Genomic DNA, 22,767 nt, shown 5'->3' with positions numbered 1-22,767 from the left:
ATGGCAACATACCTCTCAAAATCAGCTTGTTTTTCCTTTCAACCAGGGTCCAGTGGTTGAAAGAATGACAAATAAACAACCCTTCTATAAATAGAGGGGGCCCATACAATAGACACAAACTGTGTGAGTCACAAAATGGGATCTTGCGCCCACACTTTGAACAGTTTTTGAAGCCGGACGGATTCTCAGTCATTGAAAGGAATGGCAGGGAACACCCACACACTGACGCACACACTGACACACACACACACACACTGACACACACACACACACACACTGACACACACACACACTGACACACACTGACACACACTGACACACACTGACACACACTGACACACACTGACACACACACACACTGACACACACACACACACACACACACACACACACACACACACACACACACACACACACACACACACACACACACACACACACACACACAAACCATACAGGGGAAAGTTTCTTTAAAAGTAAAGGGAAAGAACAGAAAAACTGCTAATGATAGTAGTAGAGCCACCTCAAAAGGTAAACGGGAGGGGAAAGGAAAGTAACCTAACAAAAAACAGTTACTTGAAAGTACGGAAGTTTTAAAGAGAAAGGGGAAAAAGTAGTCAAGTTAAACTAATTAAAACTGAATAAGCAGAAGGAGAGGAACAGTAAATATTGCAAAATATCACTTATCTGCTCAAGAGCTACAGGAATTACCAAGTCTTTTGCAAAGCAGCAAACGAGACCTGGGGTAACAAGAAGGGATGCATTACGAGTAAAGGGAGGTACCCAAGAGCTTTCTGATTGCCCCGAGCTATTCTAACGTCCGAGTTGGATCCGACAGATTTGATCCAAACCCGTAAGTGAGGACAAAATGAAAAGTCCCGATAAGTCATATTTCAGACTATTCAGGAGACATCTTGGGGTGTTACTGGGGCCCACTAGGACCATGCTCTTGGCTTTAGTGAGTGCAGCCAGTACACGCTCCCTAGTTATAGTTGGAGGGAGTTATGTTTGAGGGGATGATCGGGGATAAGAGAAGTGGTAAAGCTGGAACAGAATTTGTCTGCTAACAAGTTTGCTATATTGTTCTGTGCTGCCCTTGTGGTTTTTGACATAGCCATAGAAGGCCTTATGGTTACACTTCACATTGCAGGATATCTTAACCTCAAAGTTGGCTTTGCTTGACCTAATTACCCCTCTTTGTTGCCTATTTACTTTTCTTTATGGGACTTGCCCTTCCTGATTTTTGCCACATTTTTTTTCCTTTTGTTGCATATTCTGTTTAATTTGGGATGCCACCAGGGTGGTTTGTTTCTGGGACTAGTTCTGAGCTTACTTCTGGGTAGGTACAGCAGCCTCTATGCAGCCACTGACATGGTTGTACAGAGCTTCTAAGAGCAACTCATCATAGATGTTTGGGTTCACAGAGTTTCAAGGGGCACTGAATTTTGGCAAACCATCAGTTAACAGATAATTTGCCTTGGAACAGTTTCGAACCATTACTGGTTTTAATCGGATTAAAACCCGCGGTGGTGGTGCTGCGGTAGCATTGTCGGCTAACAGTAAGATGCTGTCCGGTTCGATTCTCAGCTAGAATGTCTTCTGCGTAGAGACATGCGTGAATGGACGTACCTTCGTTGAAGGTTGTGCGTCAGGGCTGGTAACTCGGCACGTAAAAATCAACTACCAATCATTAGCGGACCGGAGTTCCGCTGTGGCGACCCCTAACCGGGAAAAGCCGAAAGAAACAACAACAACTGGTTTTAATCGGATTACAGAGTTCATTTTGATTTCAAAGGAGACAGCCTTATGGTCGAAACTTACCAGGGAGGATGAGACATTTTGGGGGGGGGGGGGTGCGTTCTCCCATACTTGATAATAGAAAAACTAGAACTACAGGTAAATAAGGAAGAAAAAATGGAGAAAGCCTCCAACCAAAGCTGAAAAGGACTCAATATTCTGAGACTCAGCCCATAAGGCAAATCTCTTCCATTTATTGCAACAGACTCTATGTGTAGGGGAATTCTGGGAAGCTGTGAGAATGCGGACCACATCAGAAGGAAGAGATGCATCCCTTGCTATCATAGGAATTACAGAAACCAAGCAGTTAACTTCAGGTTGGGAATGTCCAGATGAGGCTCCCCATAAGGATGAGTGATGATATCCGGCAGCAGACTGAGGATCCAGGGGGCTAATTCAGGTAAGGTATGAGGAGAGGTAACCATATCTGTCTAGGTCAAAAAGGGGTTATGCAGAAGAATGTAGCCTTGCAATGAATTGCTTTGTGAACTTAGACATGAGTGGAATGGAGGGATAGGTGTAAGTACCCCTACAGGCTGGGGGTCTGTCCCCAACAAGGGAGAATGGCAAATTAAGTGTTGCACTTGATATTCTAGGGAGTCGCAAATAGGCTGCAGCAGGGTGTGCCTGGAAATCTACTTGGCAATTGCTGGATGATGATACGAACCATGCTAGGAAGAGCAAAAAGCTTGCTAGGGGAAAAGCTGTATATGAAAAGAGGGAGGTTTATCTTGAACCATGTGATAATACAGGGAACTATCAGTTTATGGTAATGCTAATGAACTTGGTACTGCTATACAATCTGATTATGTTAATAATGACCTTTTACAGAGTCTGCCCCTTGAGATACATTCGCCAAATCAATGGGCTTGAGGAGACCCTCCAGGTTAATGGAACTGAGAAACAATATGGGAAACATATTGGAACCCCCTTACATACCAGGTCAATTACAGAACTGGCAAAAGCAGTGGGGAAACAGGAAAAAGAGGAAACAATATGGGAAACGTATTGGAACACCCTTACATACCAGGTCAATTACAGAACTGGCAAAAGCAGTGGGAAAACAGGAAAAAGAGGAAGGGAAGACATGAAGTTGTTTTAATGATCACACTATGAGGTTGGTCTCCATCATCATAATCTTTCTTTTAGTTCCGACATTGAAGGGGCCTCAAACTTTAACTGCTAATGTTACAGGATTGTTATGTGATGTGGATACTAATTTTGCTAGCCCTCCTTCTGACTTTCAGGATGGTAATAGGTTCATAGGTTCATACTAGGCTATCTGCCCGAGGGCATTTACAAGCCTAGCCCATAGTTTTGTGGCTTACGCCACCCCTTTAGTATGGGGAACTATACCCATTATTTTGCTGTGCCTCTGTTGAGCAGTGACACTGAGGTAATCCCTGGGGTATATCTGCGATCTCCCATCCATTGGTCAAGATTTCTCTTGAACAAGGCCAGCGAGGTGCTCTGCCTCACATATACCGGGATTTTATTCCACAGCATAGGGAGTCTTTGGGTGATGAATCTATCCCTCCAGCACGTCCTATTAATAACCGTGTCGAGGTTTAAGTCTCCGCCCTTGTGGCTCTGACGGATCTAGATTTTTGAGGTGAAGCATATTCATCAAATCTGGGTTTGACATGGCCTTGTATGTTAGGCAAAGGTCACCTCTGAGCAAGCGGTGCGACTGAATAGAGCTGGAGTTCTTTCAGTCGGGCAGCATAGGACAGATGTTTGAGACCCTTTATCCTTTTGGTGAGGAACTTTTGTGGCCTCTCCAGCTGCTGCAAGTGTCGGGTCAGAAACATTCGAATGGGGCATTGTACTCAATCATTGGTCTGATGAGTGATGAGTATAGGGAGACTATGACCTCCCTTGATCTAGATGAGAATCCCTTCATGATAAGGTGGGCAATGTAGAAGGTCTTCCTAACTACTTTAGCTACATGGGTGTCGAATGACAAACTACTATCAACCTGGGTCCCCAGGTCCCTGATAACTTCTTCTGTGCTCAGTGGACTGCCACCTATTTGGTAGCTAGGGGTAACCTTGTTTTTCCCGAAGGGTATGACTATGCATTTTTTGGCATTTAACTTTAGGCCATGGCTCTGGCACCAGTTATCCGTTTCTGTGAGACCCTTCTGAAGGATATCTGTGTCAGATGTGTTTTCTACTATGGCCCAGTTTGCAGTCATCTGCAAACTTTGTCAGCCATAACCCTCCTGTGTTTGCTTGTACTTGGAAAAGTAGATGCCAAACAAGAGTGGGCCCAGGACTGAGCCCTGTGGTACACCACTTGTGACAGGCTTTGAGTCTGACATGGCGCCAGCAACTCTGACCCTGTGGGTTCTGTCACTCAGCCAGTTTGCAACCCATCTTGTGATGTATGGGTTAACATTTAAGCTGATGAGTTTTTCAATGATACCCGAGTGGGGTATTGTATCAAGGCCTTCGCCAGATCGAGGTAGGCTGTATGGACTGCCTTTCCCTCATCAATGGCTTTGGTGACTGTTTCAAAAAGTCAACCAAGTTTAGAAGGCATGATCTGCCTTTGACAAAGCCAAACTGGGATGGATCCAAAGTCTGCAAATTCCCTATGTCTTTATTTATGAGGTCCATTATGATCCTCTCCATGGCTTTGCAGATAAGGCTTGTCAAGCTAATGGGCCGGTAATTTCCAGGGTCGGTGGAGGCACCGCCTTTGTGAAGTGGGACCACAGTTGCAGTGCGCCACTCCTGGGTGCGTATCCAGAGGTAAGACTATGATTAAACAGCTGTCCTAGCTGTGGGTTTAATTCCTCGTTGAGTTCGTGGAGCACACAGCCGGGGACACCATCAGGTCCCATGGATGCTGTGTTTTTGCTTTGGAGAGAGCAGTTCTCACTTGGGCGTTGGAGATGTTTGGGGGCTGCAATCGCTTGGTATAGATATCTCTCCTTTGGGGGGGAGGAGTTTGCACTGAACCTGTCAGCCAGTATGTTGGCAATGTCTGTAGGATCAGTAATCTTCACATCATTTTGAACTAGTTCTGAGCATATCTGGGAGTTTCCTCCCAGGTTTCTAACATAGCTAAAGAAGGCCTTATGATTGTCTTTTGAGTCTTTAGCTATTTTTCTCTCAAAATTTGCTTTGGATGATTTTATGAGAGCTCTTAGTTTTTACTTATAGTGATCAAGGGTGTCTTACCTTTTAAGGATTTTGCTCTATCTTGTAGTAGCTTCCTCCTTTTGTTGTAGAGTTTGTTTATGGCTGGGGTCCACCAGACTGGACGCTTGCCTTTGGTACAAAGAGTCTTTGTTTTGCTTGGGATTGCCTTATCCATGCAGTCCTGCAGGTGCTGGTAGAAGGCATTTGTAAGTGATTCAGCGGCTTGAGTACTGTTTTCCGCCGGCTCGGGGCCTTAAAGGAGACCACACTAGTCTTTAGAAGTGTGAAGTCGGCTTTTGAGAAGTTCTTTACTGTGGTCTTTTTATTTCAGGTGGGGTGGGATGAGGACCTCCAGCGAGATTAGTTTGTGATCTGATCTCACCAGTGAGGGGTATACTTCGGTGTTGAACATTGTGCTCCCATGTTCGTGATGATGAGATCAAGTATGTTTTCTCCTCTTGTGGGGATGGTGACTAGTTGTTCCATGGCATTTGAGTTTATGAATTCCAGGAACTTTTGGGCTAGGGTGTTTTGGGCTTGAGTAGTGTTCCCAGTCTATATTAGGGTAATTGAAGTCACCTAGTATGATGGTGTTTGGTGATACATTTATCCCCTCTAGTGTTTTCAGGAAGGCCATGTGAGGTTCCTGAGTTTGTGAGGGTGGCCTGTAACATGCTACAATTTGCAGAGCAGTCTTGCCTATGGTTAATTGCACCTGGATGGTCTCCGATGCATCGTGCGTTGCCACCAGTCTTGAGGTGTGGGTGTCTTTGATGAATATGGATACCCCCCCTCCTTTCTTGGTATTGTCAGGATTTTGGGGCGGAACGCATGATAAGAGGTAAAACCTGATAGTGCTGGGGTGCTCTCAGGAGCCTTGAACCAGGTTTCTGTCACTGCACAGACATCAATGTTCTCCATACTGAGAAGGGCCTCGAGTGCGTGCATTTTGACATTTAGACTTCTGGCATTGAGCAGCATTACCCTTAGTTTTTTTCCTTTTTTGTGTTCTAGGGTGGTAGGTTTAGAATTTGAGCCTTGCCTAATAAAGGCACTATGGGGGTGGCAAGAGCCTTTGCCAATATCCGGAATCCCAGGGGTGACAGGTGCAAGCCGTCCCTTGCGAAGCAGCGTGGCTTGTCCAGCATGTCATCCCAGGCAGACAGACATTGGATCCCCTTTGAATGACACCAGAGTTTAAGCCAATTGTTAAAGCTGATCATCTTATCTCTGTATTGTGGCATCATTCTTGGTGAAGGTAGGATACTGCTCAAGGTCAGGGTCATACCTGCCTGGGCTACATAATCAGAGAGCTCCTCAATGTCTCTTTTCATGTAGTCCAAGGAGGTACGTCTCAGGTCGTTTACACCAGCGTGGACAATGACTGAGTCGTATTTGTACCTGCTGTTGAGAGACCTGAGTGCTTGCGTTATGTGGCGGATTCTAGCACCCGACAGGCAGCTTACTGTGACCTTCTCCTTACTCAGTCTGGTGAGCGGGACGTCAGTGTGTCTGACTATGGAGTCACCAATGACTAGTGTGTCTGGCATTGTGTTTGGCCTTAAGGGCTGTGACTGTTTGACACTCTGACTGTGAGGTCTATGTGTTGCAGGTGTTGTGTTCTGAGGTGGTGGTTGTTTGGGTGTCTGCTTTGGTGACCTCTGCTGTTTTGGTAGATTTTGATCAGAGCCGAGTATGTCTTTGTGTGTTTATGTGTATGATTTGAGGTTGTAATGGTACTATGTGAGACTGGGTCTATAGTGTGTGTGGTAACCTTCTCCTCCTGACTGGTCTTGCCAGTCCTATGTTGAGAGAGCTCAGCCTCCAGTTTGGCCGTATAGTTGCATCTCTCGCATGTATTTGTGTTTTGTGGGAGGAGGAGAGGGTTGTCTGTGTACATGAGGCAATTGTAACATTGCCTCAATATTCCCAGGTTCACCAGCTGAGCAGGAGAGGACACTAGCAACTGATCCCTCGACATGCTAGAAGGACTAGACAAAAAACTTTAAAAGAGATTCCGGGATGTGGGTGACCGAGAAATGGGGGTTTGCCTTTTGGGGTGCTATCTATAAGAGTGCCGTATCAAGGTAATAAGTACTGTAGGAGCAAGTGCTAGGTTTAACAGATAGAGAAAAGTCTACTTGGAGTCAAGTAGAGATGATCTTTTAGGTATTAGAGAAAGTGCTAGTAACAGGGATGCTTAAAGGTAAGATTGAAAAGAATGCACTCTGCAGTGTGCACTAGAGAAGTTAGATATGAAAGTAGGTAACTTGAGTTTTACCTGTTTAAAAAGTTAAGGTTTAGTGGAGAGTTACTATTTTTAAAACAGCAAGATGGACTGAAAGGGGTGGTTACTTTTGTATTTTGGTACTATGAAATACTGTAGGATGGCCAATAAATTTAAATAACTGAAGGGTGGGATTTCAAAAGTGATGGTTTTGTGATTACTCACATAAGCCAGTGAAAGTAGAGAGAAATGAGATATATGGTCAGATTAACATAAGAGGCGGGCAACTAGAAAGACAGTGGTATTTAACAAGACAACTTAAATGGGTAGGAGGGAGGGAAAAAATTCTGCCTGACTCAGAACAGAGAGAGCTGTGGTCTCTTTTGAAGTTTTAATATGCTGTTAAAACAGAATGCAAGCAAAACACAAGATAAAGAAAACAAACTACAGTATTCAAAATATAGAAAGGCAATACAGAAATACAAAAAATAACAGCAAACTAACCTTTCCTTCACAGCAAAGTGTAGCAGAGTCTGGATGAGCCTTTCTGGTAAAGCCAGTGAATTATTACTGAATACTTCTAGAACTATTGTATATGAGGTTGATAGCTTTATAATTAGAGTCAGTTAGTCTCTGATGATTAGGTTAATATTTTTAAAAAGGGCTTTTTTTTTGTTCCTATCAAAACTTTTGATGCAGTTGACACCCTGATAGAATTTAAATTGTTTTTAAGGAAAACTAATTGCTCGCTTATTTTGGGCCAGGGAGGTTTTAATAATGACAATTTGTTATTACACATGAGGAGTGCATTCAACCCCTCATTTACATCCTAACTTAGTGTTATTTGAGAAGATATGTGAATCAGAGATTAGGAAATTAGAGCAACAAAAGAAATTATACAGGAATCAGTATGGTTTTAACTTAAGTAAAGAGGAATTTCTGTTGCTGCAGCAATTGTTACAAAATCCTAACATTTGCAAAATGAAGCCAAATAAAGGTGGTGGAGTTGTTACAATGGACCCAACCCTGTACACTGCTAAGATGCACCAATATTTGTATGATCAAATATTTTTTGAATTATTGGCACTTAATCGGGTTAAAACAAAATACCAAAAAATTGATACATGGATAGATGACTGGGCTTCTGAATATGTGTTTGATGGCAATATGATTAAGTATTTGAAATTGGAGCACCCAGTTGTACTGGCTATTTTTCGCATTCTTAAGACTCATAAGAACATGATGAATTCACCACTGACACCAATACTGGCTAAAGGTACATCAAAAACAGAACCTTTTGTCAAATGGGTGGTGTGATGATATGAGGTAGTGCCAGCTGTGCGTGGAGGAGTAGGGCAGTGCATGTTATGCCAGTATAGCTAGCTGGAGTTTTGTAAATAGTTTAACGTCATTTGAATATCAAACTGATTTGTACAGATGCTGGTGTTAAAAATGTATCAACAGTGGATCTCCCTGGACAGAAAAGAAATGTACATCTATGTCAGACTGTATTGTTGTAACTGATTAAATGTATATCTTTTAACAGAGGATACTGGAAGGGAAGGGGTTAAGTTCAGCTCAGCTAACCTTAAAAAAAGAGTCTGAAATTAAATGAGGTGGTTTAGGCCAGAAAGATTTTTATCTCACAGATCTGAACGCAGCCAGAAATGCAATGTCTGTGAAAACCTTTTCTGCAGGAAGAGTGGACGTGTTGGATTTGTTTTATAGCTTCCAGATGTTGTATTAAGCCTTAGCAAAGTAGTGTGTGTGCAATGTGACACCTCTGTGCCAAACCCTGGCTCAGCTGCTAGTGAGGAGATAGTGTGGGAATCACTGAGTCAGGTGACCAGATGTGATATTCTGTAGCCAGCACTGAAATTGTATTTGAATACTAGTGGGAGATATGATAGATGCACTCTGTCTTGGACCTGACAACAAAGACACTCATCCACCTCAACTTGTCTTCCTTTACTGACTAGGAAACAGTAATTCTTCAGTCAATTAGGAAATATAGGGAAATTAAGTAAATATTGTTTTTTTTTTTTCTTTATCTGTCGGAGTCTTTCCATCTGGGTTGTTTTTTATATAGTTTTTATATCGTGTTTTTGTATACATTTATAGTACACTGCCTGTCTCTACTACTGATTGGATGGTTTAGTGAGGTCCTCGGATTGGCCCCGCAATGTGCCGAGAAAGCAATCAAACTTGATTATCTAGAGGAAATAAAGTCATAACAAGGTTTCCATAGGTGACCCTGCGGAAGGATCATTAACATGAAGGGTCCCAGAATGGTACCGGCCTTGGGGACTTCTTCTCCTCTCCACCACCCTGACCCTCTCTAGCTCTCTCTCTCCACCCGCTCTGGTGGAGGCCAGTAGAACCAAGCCCACGACTCCTGGGGGGGAAGGAGGAGTGAGATGTGGGATGGTGTCTTTCCCACTCACCTCCTGGTGGTGTGAGGCATGGGTGTTCCTCCGTCTCCCCGAGGGGACGGCCACAGAGGGGCACCCTGGCAGTGGCAAAGTCTGCCATGCACCCTGGAGGTGACGGATTCCCCGTGTGAGAGGTGGAGAGGGTGCCATCCCAATGGGGATGCTACGTCCTCCACTCCTGTCATCCAGGGTCATCTTGGGGCCATATACCAGTGTCCTCTCCACTCAACAGCAGTCATGGGTACCAGAGGACACCCTGCTCCCTCCGAGGTGTCAGTTCAAAGACCCAAAAGGTCAGCTGTTCGGCCACAGGACTCCCCTGCCATCCTGTGTAGCCAGTAACCTTGGTGCGGGTGCCCTCAACAATGCCCATGGAAACCTTGCCTGCTCATTTCTATGTGTGACACATTTTTGGCAGCTGTGCCCGCTGCAACTGAGCAAGACCAATACAACTTTGAGCGGTGGATCACTTGTTTCATGCATTGATAAAGAACACTGCTAGCTGCGAGAAGTAACGTGAATTGCAGGACACATCGATCATCAACACTTTGAATGCACTTTGCAGCCCCGGGTTACTCGCGGGAATACGCCCGTATGAGGGTTGTCTTGCCTTCCATCTCCCCTGGGAGTGTCCTACCCCTGGTGAGGGAGTGTCAGGGGGGATGAAGGAGCCCAGTGCGGATTCCCCCCCATGGTGAGACGCAGATGGAGAAGAACAGTCTTTGCCACCCCCAGCTGGGAAGCCTGTCCTCACTGAGGATTGGAGGGTGGAGGCACGCATCCAGCCCATACCCGGAGGCTGTCAGTAGTACAGTCACTCATAAAAATTTCAAAAATTTTTGTTTTATGTTGTTGAAAAAAATGCTAAGCCAAGTTAGGGGTGGTTTTTGGAGAGCAATGATAGAGGCCAGAGACTTGTACTGGCAAATTAACTCATTCAGTCCAATATAACTCAGGAAGTTTGCACTAACTTCCAATAGGCGGAGCCTAACCCTTTTGACAGAATCAAATTATGTCCTCGCATATCAAATAAATGTCCAGATCTCTGGAAATACAGGGATTATGAAAAGCGTGAATGGCAAACCCTTCAGCACAAACTATTTTATAGTGGTAGTATTCTTCAGGTTCTAGGTCTTAAACTGAATTTTACACGTCACAGTAAACATAGTAAGTATTATGTTTGTAATATTTTCTAAACAACTTACAATATCTCAGCAACCACTCAAGTTACACAAATACTGCCAGCAGCATTTTATTCATCTAGCTGGGAGCTTTCATAAGAGGCTAAAGAGTTCTGTCTATTTTACTTGGTTGTTGACATATTTAGAAAAATGTGAAAATTATATCTATACAAATTAATATCAAAAACAACAGTTAATATCTCTTTACCTGCACCAGACAGGGGTCAAATATTAAGGCAGTTGAGTTTGCCACTGTGTAACCTTTAAGATGAAATATTTTAAAACCATGTACATAGTATGGTTTTGGAATTATTGATGCACATATGAACAAACAATATCTGACGCTTAGAAGCATCAGTAGGAGTTAACTGCAGATGCACCTGGAGGCATCATTCAGATGTAATGAATTAAGTTAAATGCAACATATTTCCCTGGTTTGAATGATAAAACCTTGATTAATGTTGTTTTGCAACAACGAACAATGGACATTTAATGTTTTACACAGGAATGTTTATTTGTACAATTTTATAATATTCATCCATTTGTTTTAATATTTAAACATCTAATCTAATTTCTGATCATTTATTCGTTTTATGTGCTATGCGAGTTATAGCATTTTAATAATAATAATATACTGATGTCATAGAATATATATTTGTTTTGCCTAATTAATTGGGGCTGTTATATTGTATTCTCTGGGTGGTTTGTTAAAAGTGATTAAATAATACACGCTATTAAAGACTGCACTTCTAGGGTTACTGTTATCTAATGAAGTCCTTACTTTTGGGATGAAAGCACTACTTTTGTTTATGTATTAAACCTCTGGTGATTTGCAACAGTGTTGTGTTTTTTCAGATATAGTTCTTGGTTTGGATTTAGGGACTACTTGTGACTCTACATGAGATTCCTGCTGAGCCTGTATGTTAGATCTCTAAACATCCCAAGGATGTGTGTTATCAGAAACTGGTAAGAGGCCAATGCCCACTGCCTCACTCTCATGGCCTCGCAACAAAGCAGAAAAGATCCTGATCCCCCTGCTTATGTGCCAGACTACTGTCATATTGTGTGCTTGTCTTTATGTTTAGCACTCCTAGAGGAAGACAGTCGTGTAGCTCTTGCAACAGAAAGAGAGCTGTCCTCATTTCCAGAACATTTGTGTGAAGACAGGTCTCAGATTTTGACCAAAAACCTTAGAACATTCTCCCTTCACAATGCCCTACCCCACCCAAGGGAGGATGCGCCCATGGTCATAGTTGCTGCTGGAGAGGAAACCTGGAACAGCCTGCCTGCTGAAACCAGCGGAGACTAAAGCCACCACTATAGATGAGGTCTGCATGACTGAGTTAACATAGTGGGGTGACAAAGAGAATCGTACTTCAGAGACCTTTGTGACTGAAGCAGCCAGTGCACAGCCATCCTGTGTTAAGCAAATCACACCATTAATATTGATGATACGATAACACCCAGTACTCTCAAGATGACCTCACCAAATGGCAATAGAGTTCTAGAAGAATTTGCACTGCAGTCCTCAAGATAACAATTTTGCCCTGTGGGAGAAAGATCAGGGTTATTGTAGTGTCCAATGGGCATACCATAAAGACTAAATGATGACAGGGAATCTGTTTGATTTCCCTAGAGTGGCGGATACGTCTAGAGAAACAAGTAGATAATCCTCTGCTTGTAGGAGACTCCTTGGAAAAGGCAGTCAGGAGCCAGTCATCCAGGTAAGGGAAAATCTCAAGTCCCAGAAGATGTAGATGGGCAGCTACTACTGCCAAGCATTTTGTGAACATCCTGGGGGCTGAAGTGAGACCAAAAGGCAGGACTCTGAATTGGTAATGACTGACTCCCAAGTGGAAGCGCAGAAATGTCCTGGACGTCTCAGATGCTTTTATGTGAAGGTACATATCCTGGAGATCTACAGTGCACATAAATTTGCTCTTCTGAGACCATTCAAAAGTTGGCCTTTTCAATGTATTGTTCAGGAAACTTAGGTCTAGGATAGGATGGAGGTCCTATCTGCACTTTGGAACGAAAATGAATTGTGAATAAAATCCTGATCCGATCTGGTCTAGTGTGACCTCCTGGGTGACTCTCTTTTCAGAAGGGAACAAATCTCTTGCCTTTGCTTGTGTGGGACATCTGGCAATGGAAGGACAGAAGTTTCAAAAATGGAATGCGATAAACTCTGGATACAATCCCTGTTACCCAATTCTCATGTAATAGTGAATCACAAATGTAAGTAGAGGGATAAGGGTCTCCCTACCGCCTCCAGAGTAAAGCAGTCAGGCAGATCTGCAGGGATTCTGGGGGTGTCTGTTGGAAAATGGCCTACAGAAACTTGTTCTGCAGACCGCCTTGGCCTCTGGGCCTGCATCCATTGAAGTGGCTGCCTCTGCCTTGGCCACCTCTGAGAGAACAGGAGTCATACTGACACCTGGACTTCAGAGGCCCTTTTTGGTTCTTGCTGAATAGGTGTTGAGGGGTCTAAAACTTCACTCCTACCATAGACAGAGTCCTGCCAATATGCTTGCACCTCTGCATCCATTCTTTCACTGAAGAACCACATAGGTTGTTTCCTTCAAAGGAAGCATTTGTGAAGAACACTTAGATATCCACAAAAATCACACAAATGCAGCCAAGTGTGACATCTCATGATAATGCCCACCCCAAATGCTCCATCTGCCACATTATGCAAAAGGCACATTGAGAGATTGGTAATGTTAGACAAAGTGGCTTGAAGCTGATTCTCTGACTCCAGAGAAGTAGGATTCTTCAAAGTGGATCCTCTGCAATCCTGTCATAGGAATGGTGACTGTTTTAAGATAAATGCACCAGGATTTTCAAGTGCTGTGTAATATGATTCAGTTCAAATCTAACAATAAATCACTTTCAAGCAAATGCAGAACTCAGTTTTGCCAAGTTAGTAATTAAAGTTCAGTTCTCCTCAAAATATTCATGACGACTGCAGCTCAAGCAAGATTTTCATCACGTCTTCTTACCAAGCTATTTTGGAATCTCCGATTGACTGGCTGATTGTATGGGGAGGGGGGGGTTACACTGCACAGACTGCTACTAAACAGAATCCCATTCCAGGCAGAAACTGCTGAAAACTTCTTGATAAATACATTCTACTGGGATACTCTTTACTAACTACTACTACTATTAAGAACTGAACAGTTAAAGGAACCACATCTTCGCATGATTGGGGTAACCACAATGCAGTCTATTAAATTTCTGGTACTTGCAATGATGCATACTATTTTATTTAATCATTCTTAAATTGGTTTAAGCTTTTTGGTTTCATTTTACCTATTTATTACATAACACTGTAGCAATGCCTAGGCTTTTACATCTGTCAGTGTGTGCCAACTAGTTTTCTACTGAGCAGTACTTGTTTACATTGTAGCCTTGATTTAAACTGTTTACCTGCTTAATTATTCTGGTTTGGTAAGTGTTTTTTCCCTCACTTGTCTCGGTCGTGGGTTTCACTTTTCTAGAAATCTTCTGGTAGCCTAGCAGCCTTTTTATCTTTCCCATGTTACCTTCTGGCATTATTTCTGTCAGTAGGAGACTAGGTATTGGCAAAAGGCAGGCATTTGACACAAGTGTTGCAGTCTTATGGGATGTGAGTATGGCTCAACACAGGTAAAGTATGTCACCTGATACCCACAATATACTTCATCATGTACTTGGGGATCTCTCTAACAGGTTAAGTGAGAGCTGCCTTCCTGAAACCCCAAATCAAGATGGTGTGTTTGAATGCTAGGTTTGTCGGGAATAAGTCCAGACTTGCTTCATGGCATTAACCTGGCATTCATAACAAAAACCCGTCTCGTTGTCAACATGGGCCTCGTCATGTATCCAATGTGCTACTTGGATTTTAATTTTTGCAACAGCATTAAGTTGAAGGAGGACTAAGTCTAGCAAATATTTCAGGAGAGGGAGTAATCTCAGTGACCTCTTGGCTATCATCCAACAGATAAAGCAAGGATGTTCCTTCAGGAGTTTACTGGCTTCCGTGCCTGCAGTGTTGTTGTGCATTCTCCCAAAAGATTCACTGTGGGTGACTTCAAGTTAGATAAACAGTCTCACATGTTTTTTTTACAAAAAAAATCCTGTGTGTGTGCGTTACAAATGGATTTATGTTTAAGTGGTCATTTCTGCTACCCAGATACATCAGCATACACTGAACTTAGTATTCCATTTTGATGCTGATATCAGTGACTTGGTACTGAACCCTGTCACTTGGACAGATGACAGCATAATTCACTGTGGGATGTATTTATCTTGGATGGTGATTCTCAGATGGCTGTTAGTAAGTTCAAGTCTGAGTTGTGTTCCATCTGAGTCACTTGATTTCTACTTTGCCTCAGCATTTTCAGAGTTCAGTGAACAGAGTACTGGTGTGACTGCTGTCATTTGTGATAAAGTCTTGAATACCTGATTTGCCTTCCTGATCCAAAGAGGTGCAAGGCACCTACAATACATCTGTCATACGAGTCACTGTATAGTCTTGCGCTCAACTGAGAGCAGACGCCACTACAAATATCTGTGAAGACAGGTTTAGACTGGATGACTATTAGTCCAGCTACCAAGTTAAAGCTATCTGGAAGAAATCTTAATTCCTGTCCCAGGAAAATGTCACCAGTGAATCAACCATTAGAGCTAAGCTGGGTGGCTTTCTGGCTTAGCAGCTTACTAGTAGATGATCTTGTTGTTGGTACACATTTAATACTCCCATGAGCTTATCAGATGCTCTCCTTGTTGTTAGTACATGTTTAATACTCCCATGAGCTTACCAGTAGCTCTCCTTGTTATCAGTATGCTTTTAATACTCCAATGAGTTTACTAGAAGCTCTCCTTATCAGTATGTGTTTAATACTCACATGAGTATACTAGTAGCTCTCCTTATCAGTATGCATTTAATACTACCATGAGCTTACCAGTAGCTGTCCTTGTTAGCATGCATTTAATACTTCCATGAGCTTACCAGCAGCTCACCTTATTACTGAGTTTAATACTCCCACAAGCTTACTAGTAGCTTTCCTTATCAGTATGCATTTAATACTCCCATGAACTTACTAGTAGCTCTCCTTGTTATTAGTATGTGTTTAATACTCCCATGAGCTTATCAGTATGCGTTTAATACTCCCATGAGCTTACCAGTCTGCATTTAATACTCCCATGAGCTTAGCAGTCTACATTTAATACTCCCATGAGCTTACCAGTAGCTCTTATTAGTATGCGTTTAATACTCCCATGAGCTTATCAATATGCATTTAATACTCCCATGAGCTTACTAGTAGCACTCCTTGTTATCAGTATGTATTTAATACTCACATGAGCTTACTAGTAGCTACCCTTGTTATAAGTATGTGTTTAATACTACCATGAGCTTACCAGTAGTTCTCCTTGTTATTAGTACACGTTTAATACTCCCATGAGCTTACCAGTAGCTCACCTTATTAGTATGCATTTATTACTCCCATGAGTTTACTAGTAGCTCTCCTTATCAGTATGCATTTAATACTCCCATGAGCTTATCAGTATGCGTTTAATACCCCATGAGCTTACCAGTAGCTCTCCTTGTTATTAGTACGTGTTTAATATTCACATGAGCTTATCAGTATGCGTTTAATACTCCCATGAGCTTACTAGTAGCTCCCCTTATCAGTATGTATTTAGTACTCCCATGAACTTACCAGTAGCTCTCCTTGTTATTAGTATGTGTTTAATACTCCCATGAGCTTAACAATATGTATTTAATACTCCCATGAGCTTACTAGTAGCTCTCCTTATCAGTATGCATTTAATACTCCCATGTGCTTATCAGTATGGGTTTAATGCTCCCATGAGCTTACCAGTAGCTCTCCTTGTTATTAGTACGTGTTTAATACTCCCATGAGCTTATCAGTATGTATTTAATACTCCCATGTGCTTACTAGTAGCTCTCCTTATCAGTATGCATTTAATACTCCCATGAGCTTACTAGTAGCTCTCCTTGTCATCAGTACACATATAATACTCCCATGAGCTTATTAGTAGCTCTCCTTGTTATCAGTATGCATTTAATATTCCCATGTGCTTATCAGTATGGGTTTAATACTCCTATGAGCTTATCAGTATGTATTTAATACTCCCATGAGCTTACTAGTAGCCTCTCCTTGTTATCAGTATGCGTTTAATACTCCCATGAGCTTACTAGTAGCTCTCCTTGTCATCAGTACACATTTAATACTCCCATGAGCTTAGCAGTAGCTCTCCTTGTTATCAGTATGCATTAATACTCCCATGTGTTTATCTGTATGGATTTAATACTCCCATGAGCTTACTAGAAGGTCTCCTTGTTATTAGTACATGTTTAATACTCCCATGAGCTTATATGTATGCGTTTAATACTCCCATGAGCTTATCAGTATGCGTTTAATACTCCCATGAGCTTACTAGTAGATCTCCTTGTTATCAGTATGTGTTTAATACTCAAATGAGTATACTAGTAGCTCTCCTTATCAGTTCACATTTAATGCTCCCATGAGCTTACTAGTAGCTCTCCTTCTTATCAGTATGTGTTTAATACCCCCACAAGCTTAACAGTAGCTCTCCTTGTTATTAGTACATATTTAATACTCCTATGAGCTTACCAGTCTGTTTTGTCTTCCTACCACACCTGTAATGCTCTCCTTAGAAGTGTTGGGTTTGGTCCTTTATCATATCACTAAGCTGTCTCTAACGAAAGGAATTTTTACATTTTTATTATATGAAACTTGGCTTACTCCACTTTTTAAGAAGCGTGGCTTAAAATGCTTCCGGTCTGCATAATTACAAACCAATCTCAAACATCACATTTGACTTGAAAGTTCCTGAGAAGGAAATTATGCCTAGACAGATTTTTACTTCTGTGGTGAAAATATGAGCCAAACCCTTATCTGGTATTTGGTATAGGCACAGTATGGAGACTGCCCTTGTTCAGATTTTTAACAACTTGTGGCTACAGATCACGGTTTCTATTTGATTCTGGTCCTTTCAAATATTTCTTCAGCATTCGATAAGGCAGACCAACAGATCCGGCTAGATTGTTTCAGTCATTACTGCAGCACCTCAGCTGCAGTCTGGCAATGGTGTGGCCTCTTACTCAGATTCATGCTCTACAATTGGCACCTCTTTTCCCCTCCTCCAAATACATTGTATACCTCAGAGTTCAATTTACAGTCTACTGCTGTTTACTGTGTACACCCTGCTACTCATTAAGTTTACCTAAAGGAGAGATTTAAACTTCCAATGTTACACTGATGGCACACACACGTCTCTCATTTACTTAGGCTTCATGTCTGTTTTAAATAAAAAAAAAAAAAAAAAGTATCCACAACTGGATGGGCATTCATCTGCTACAACTCAATACCTCCACAGCTGTTTTTATAGCCAGTCATTACATTGTCAAGTTCTCCAGTGTCCATCTGAGAAATATCCTCCATTAAAGCACCGCCTTCCCTCTGCAGACCTCCTCTGGTGATGAATGCTTGGTTGGACTACTCTGAGGCTGATGGACATAGAGCTTTACCTTCTGCAGCTGGTGCAGAATTCTGTAGCCTAGCTGTAACTGTGGTAAAACATACTATACTAGTACTACAGAGTCTGCACTGGCTAGTAGCTAAGCTGCATATTGCTGCAACGTTCTGGCTCTAGTTTATCTTGCCTTAAGCAATCAGTGGTCTTGCATTCCTTAGGGAACTCACTGTCCAGTAGCAGCCTGCTTGTGCCACACACTCTTCCATCCTTAGGCTGCTGCAGGCCACATGGGTCAGCCTGGATTAATCTGGTGAATGTTCCTTTGCTTAACAAGGAGCTCTCTCTGCAACATCCTACTGGGGTTGTTGAGGTTTGCCCCAACTACAACTGGTTTTAAAAGATCGCTCAACACTTAACCTTTGTAACCTGACATTTGAGGATTAAGGTACCTCAGTCTTTTTTTTTTACTAATTATTTAGTTTTCATATTTGCTATTCAGTGTTTAATTATTCTGTCCTTATTTTAAAATGGTGCTTATCTGATAGCATTTTCAACATTACAGCCAAGTACTATCAATATCATAGTCACTGAGACCGACTGGTGGCAACGCCAAAAAAATGCATCAATATCATAGTCACAGAGACCAACGACTGGTGTCAATGCTACAAAATGTGTCAATATCATAGTCACTGAAACCAACGACTGGTGTCAATGCCAGAAAATGTGTCAATTTCATAGTCACTGAGACCAACGACTGGTGTCAATGCCAGAAAATGTGTCAATTTCATAGTCACTGAGACCAACGACTGGTGTCAATGCCAGAAAATGTGTCAATTTCATAGTCACTGAGACCAACGACTGGTGTCAATGCCAGAAAATGCGTCAATATCATAGTCACTCAGACCAACGACTGGTGTCAACGCCAAAAAATGTGTCAATATCATAGTCACTGAGACCAACGACTGGTGTTAATGTCAAAACATATGTCGTCATCCCCTTTGGGAAAAACCCGGTTCCCACGAATTACCACATCGATGGTAGTCCACTGAACACATAAGGCATTATAAGAGATCTGGAAACACAGGTTGACAGCAACCTCTCTTTTGACCACCACATTGCCACTGTGATCAGAAAGTCCTTCTATGTGGCACAACTCATTACTAAGGGTTTTGCATCCAGGAAGAAAGAGGTTGTCTTCCTCTACTGTTCCCTCATTAGGTCAGTCATCGAGTACAATGCTCCATTTGGCATGGTGATCTCTGCTTGACTTACAAAACCATGTCTGACCCAGCTCTGTTAGAAATGCTACATCTAAAGAAATCCCAATCCCTGCACACCACACACTCCAGAGACCTCAACCTCATTACCACAATCAACAGAACATGCTGGAGGGACAGGTTCATAACCCAGAGACTGCCCATGATATAGAATAGACTTCCCATATATGTCAAGCAGAGTACTTCGCTGACCCTCTTCAAGAGAAATCTTGATGAGTGGATGGGAAGCAGAAAAATCACCCCGGGGATCACTCCAGTGGCTCTACTCGACAGAGACACTGGGAACTAAGGTCGGGTGGCACTATGCCAGGGTAATCCTATGGGCTAGGCTTGTAAAGGCCCCGGGGCCATTAGCCTAGTACACACCTATGAACCTATTTGCATCAGTACTACTACTCTGCCTTACGTTTTACCTCTGGTATCTGCTGATAATTTCTTCTGTAACTTTTCCTGTTTTAATCTGCTTTTATTGCTTTAATCTGCTTGACCTAGGTTGCAATTAGTTTATCTATTGTTCATCTATTTGAATTAAACTGCGTCACATCATAAAACTTTGTTCTATACAGTTTATATTTATCTGACAAGAAGTACTAACAAAAAAACTGCATGTTTAATTTGGTTAACCTGCGTAATCTAAGGGCATTATGAGTGGCCTACACAAATATCTCAGCGGTTTCTTTATTCTGCCTGTATGTCATATCCAGTGCTCATTTTAGTATCAGAATCTAACAGCATACTGAAACTACCTCAAATTTCATGTTTCAACATTCTGCAAGTTTTACCTCATATATGAAAAACTATGGAATCTGGTCAGTCCTTTTTCAAAAAAAATACCACCTCATATGTCTTCAAAAACTAACATATCAATAAGGAAACAAATTTAGTTAAGGACAGTGGGGTTGGTCAAGAGCCGACTCGAGTGGCTTAAAAGCAATAAGGTCATATTGGAGAAAAGGGGAAATACGTTGTCTAAGAGTGTTGTGAAGAAGTGGTAGGTGACTGTCTAGTAGGCCAAGGTTACTGATTACTGACAAGGAGAAAAACTCTCTCTCTCTGATTGGTTGGGGGGGGGGTTCTGCCTAGGTATAGTGTGACTGGCAGGGAGTAAGCCAGGAGCTGATAAAATGTTTCCTAAATAATGCATGTACTAAATCTGAGTGAGCAGCACAGGGGTGCAATAGTTAGCATGGTCACTTCACAGCAAAAGGTTCTGCACTTTAGTTCTCTGCTGGGATTTCCTTTCCTGCGAAGCCTGCATGTCCATCCTGTCTTCAAGGTACTCCAATTTCCTCCCACCTCCCAAGACATGCAGTTGGTGGACTTATCAACTCAAAATTCTCCCTGGGTTTAGTGTGTGTGTGTGTGTGTGTGTGTGTGTGTGTGTGTGTGTATGTCAGTACGTGAATGAGTGTGAGAGAGAGATGTGGAGGAAAGGCCTGGCAATCTATTTCTGTCCCCTACTCATATATCTAGTGAACTCCATGAATGGTAGAGGTTGATAGAAGTTGGATATAACTTGCGAGCCTAGATGGATGGATGGCTGGCTTACAGTCTGCGGGTATCTTGCTTTTACAAAGCTAGTTCTTTAGATCTATGTACAAAAGAATGTTATTACATTGATAAAAAACTTCCTGATGTACCATATGAGTTCATGGCTCTGAAGCATAAAAAACAAATAAATTTCTGAGTGGCCTTACTAACAAAACATTGCGTAGACACATAAAAGTAGAACATGAATATCGACTGTTTCAGAAAGCAGAGTATGTGTGTTGTCTGAGTGAGGGCTCTGTCAGACAGCTGGCTCATTTGCCTCACTCCCCCTCTTATCTAGCACCTTCATGTATGTTGTTTGTTTTCTCACAGGTTTCTATACATGCCCCTTCACATCTATTTTGGTCCAAGTCTCTCCCCTTTAGATACATGTACTTGTGCACGCTTTCCCCTGTTCTTAATAGTCATTGCTCCTTTCATAACTATCTTTCTTTTGGTTTTCCCTGCATGATGTCAAGAAGCTGCTGTTGTGAAACAGCGACTGATGCAACACAATGGCATTGCAAGCAGCCCCACCTGACTATGATAACCTTCCTTAGACAAGCGATGTACACAAGCTTTTTATGCCACTGGAGGTGATTCTTCTACTTGTATTTATCCACTCACTTCTGTTACTATGGGAATTAGGAAATGCATTTTTTTTGCTTCAGAATCAAGGACTCATTGATTAAAAAAATTCCTGATGGACCCAATGTAATAACATTCCTTTGTATGGAAACGTCAAGAACTACCTTTGTAAAAACAAGCTAACTTCAAACTCTAATAATCTTATTTAGGATACTATGTACCAGTTCCAAGGTGGATTCCTACCCAATCACACTACACCTAGGCACTACCGCCCAGCCAATCAGAGTTTTCAATGGTCAGAAACCTAGGTCTACCACCTGCCACACCTTCTTTGCAATACTGGATGACTTATTCCTCACTGCTCTTGCCAAGGATGAGATCACAACATGGCGACAAGAAGGTCCTATTCAAAATCAAGTGAACTCTGTTTGCTGGTCTTTTTATTATATTCCAACTGAGCCCTGGGTCGAACACATGGGAATCACAAGCACTAATGCTTGTCATATAGTGCTCCTCTCCCAGCCTGGGTCTAACACATGGGAATCACAAGCACTAACGCTCGTCATATAGTGCTCCTCTCCTAGCCTGGGTCGAACACATGGGAATCACAAGCACTAATGCTTGTCATATAGTGCTCCTCTCCCAGCCTGGGTCTAACACATGGGAATCACAAGCACTAACGCTGGTCATATAGTGCTCCTCTCCCAGCCTGGGTCTAACACATGGGAATCACAAGCACTAACGCTCGTCATATAGTGCTCCTCTCCCAGCCTGGGTCTAACACATGGGAATCACAAGCACTAACGCTCGTCATATAGTGCTCCTCTCCCAGCCTGGGTCTAACACATGGGAATCACAAGCACTAATGCTTGTCATATAGTGCTCCTCTCCCAGCCTGGGTCTAACACATGGGAATCACAAGCACTAATGCTGGTCATATAGTGCTCCTCTCCCAGCCTGGGTCTAACACATGGGAATCACAAGCACTAATGCTTCTCATATAGTGCTCCTCTTTCAGCCTGGGTCTAACACATGGGAATCACAAGCACTAATGCTGGTCATATAGTGCTCCTCTCC

The 22,767-nt window shown here is 42.4% G+C and overlaps 1 protein-coding gene and 1 non-coding gene across 3 annotated transcripts in view; one reads left to right on the top strand and one right to left on the bottom strand.

Moving 5' to 3' along the window:
• MAP2K2 (mitogen-activated protein kinase kinase 2) overlaps positions 1–22,767 on the bottom strand; it is a 1,901,538-nt gene that overhangs the window by 1,099,782 nt on the left and 778,989 nt on the right. The window lies entirely within an intron of this gene.
• LOC122788522 lies at positions 10,056–10,209 on the top strand. The gene has a single exon (XR_006362718.1). It is a non-coding gene; the product is annotated as a 5.8S ribosomal RNA (ribosomal RNA).

Source organism: Protopterus annectens, chromosome 13.part0 (assembly GCF_019279795.1).
Source record: "Protopterus annectens isolate FY-2018-M chromosome 13.part0, PAN1.0, whole genome shotgun sequence".
NCBI classification, from domain to species: Eukaryota; Metazoa; Chordata; order Ceratodontiformes; family Protopteridae; genus Protopterus; species Protopterus annectens.
This window is presented reverse-complemented; position numbering and strand designations above follow the sequence as displayed.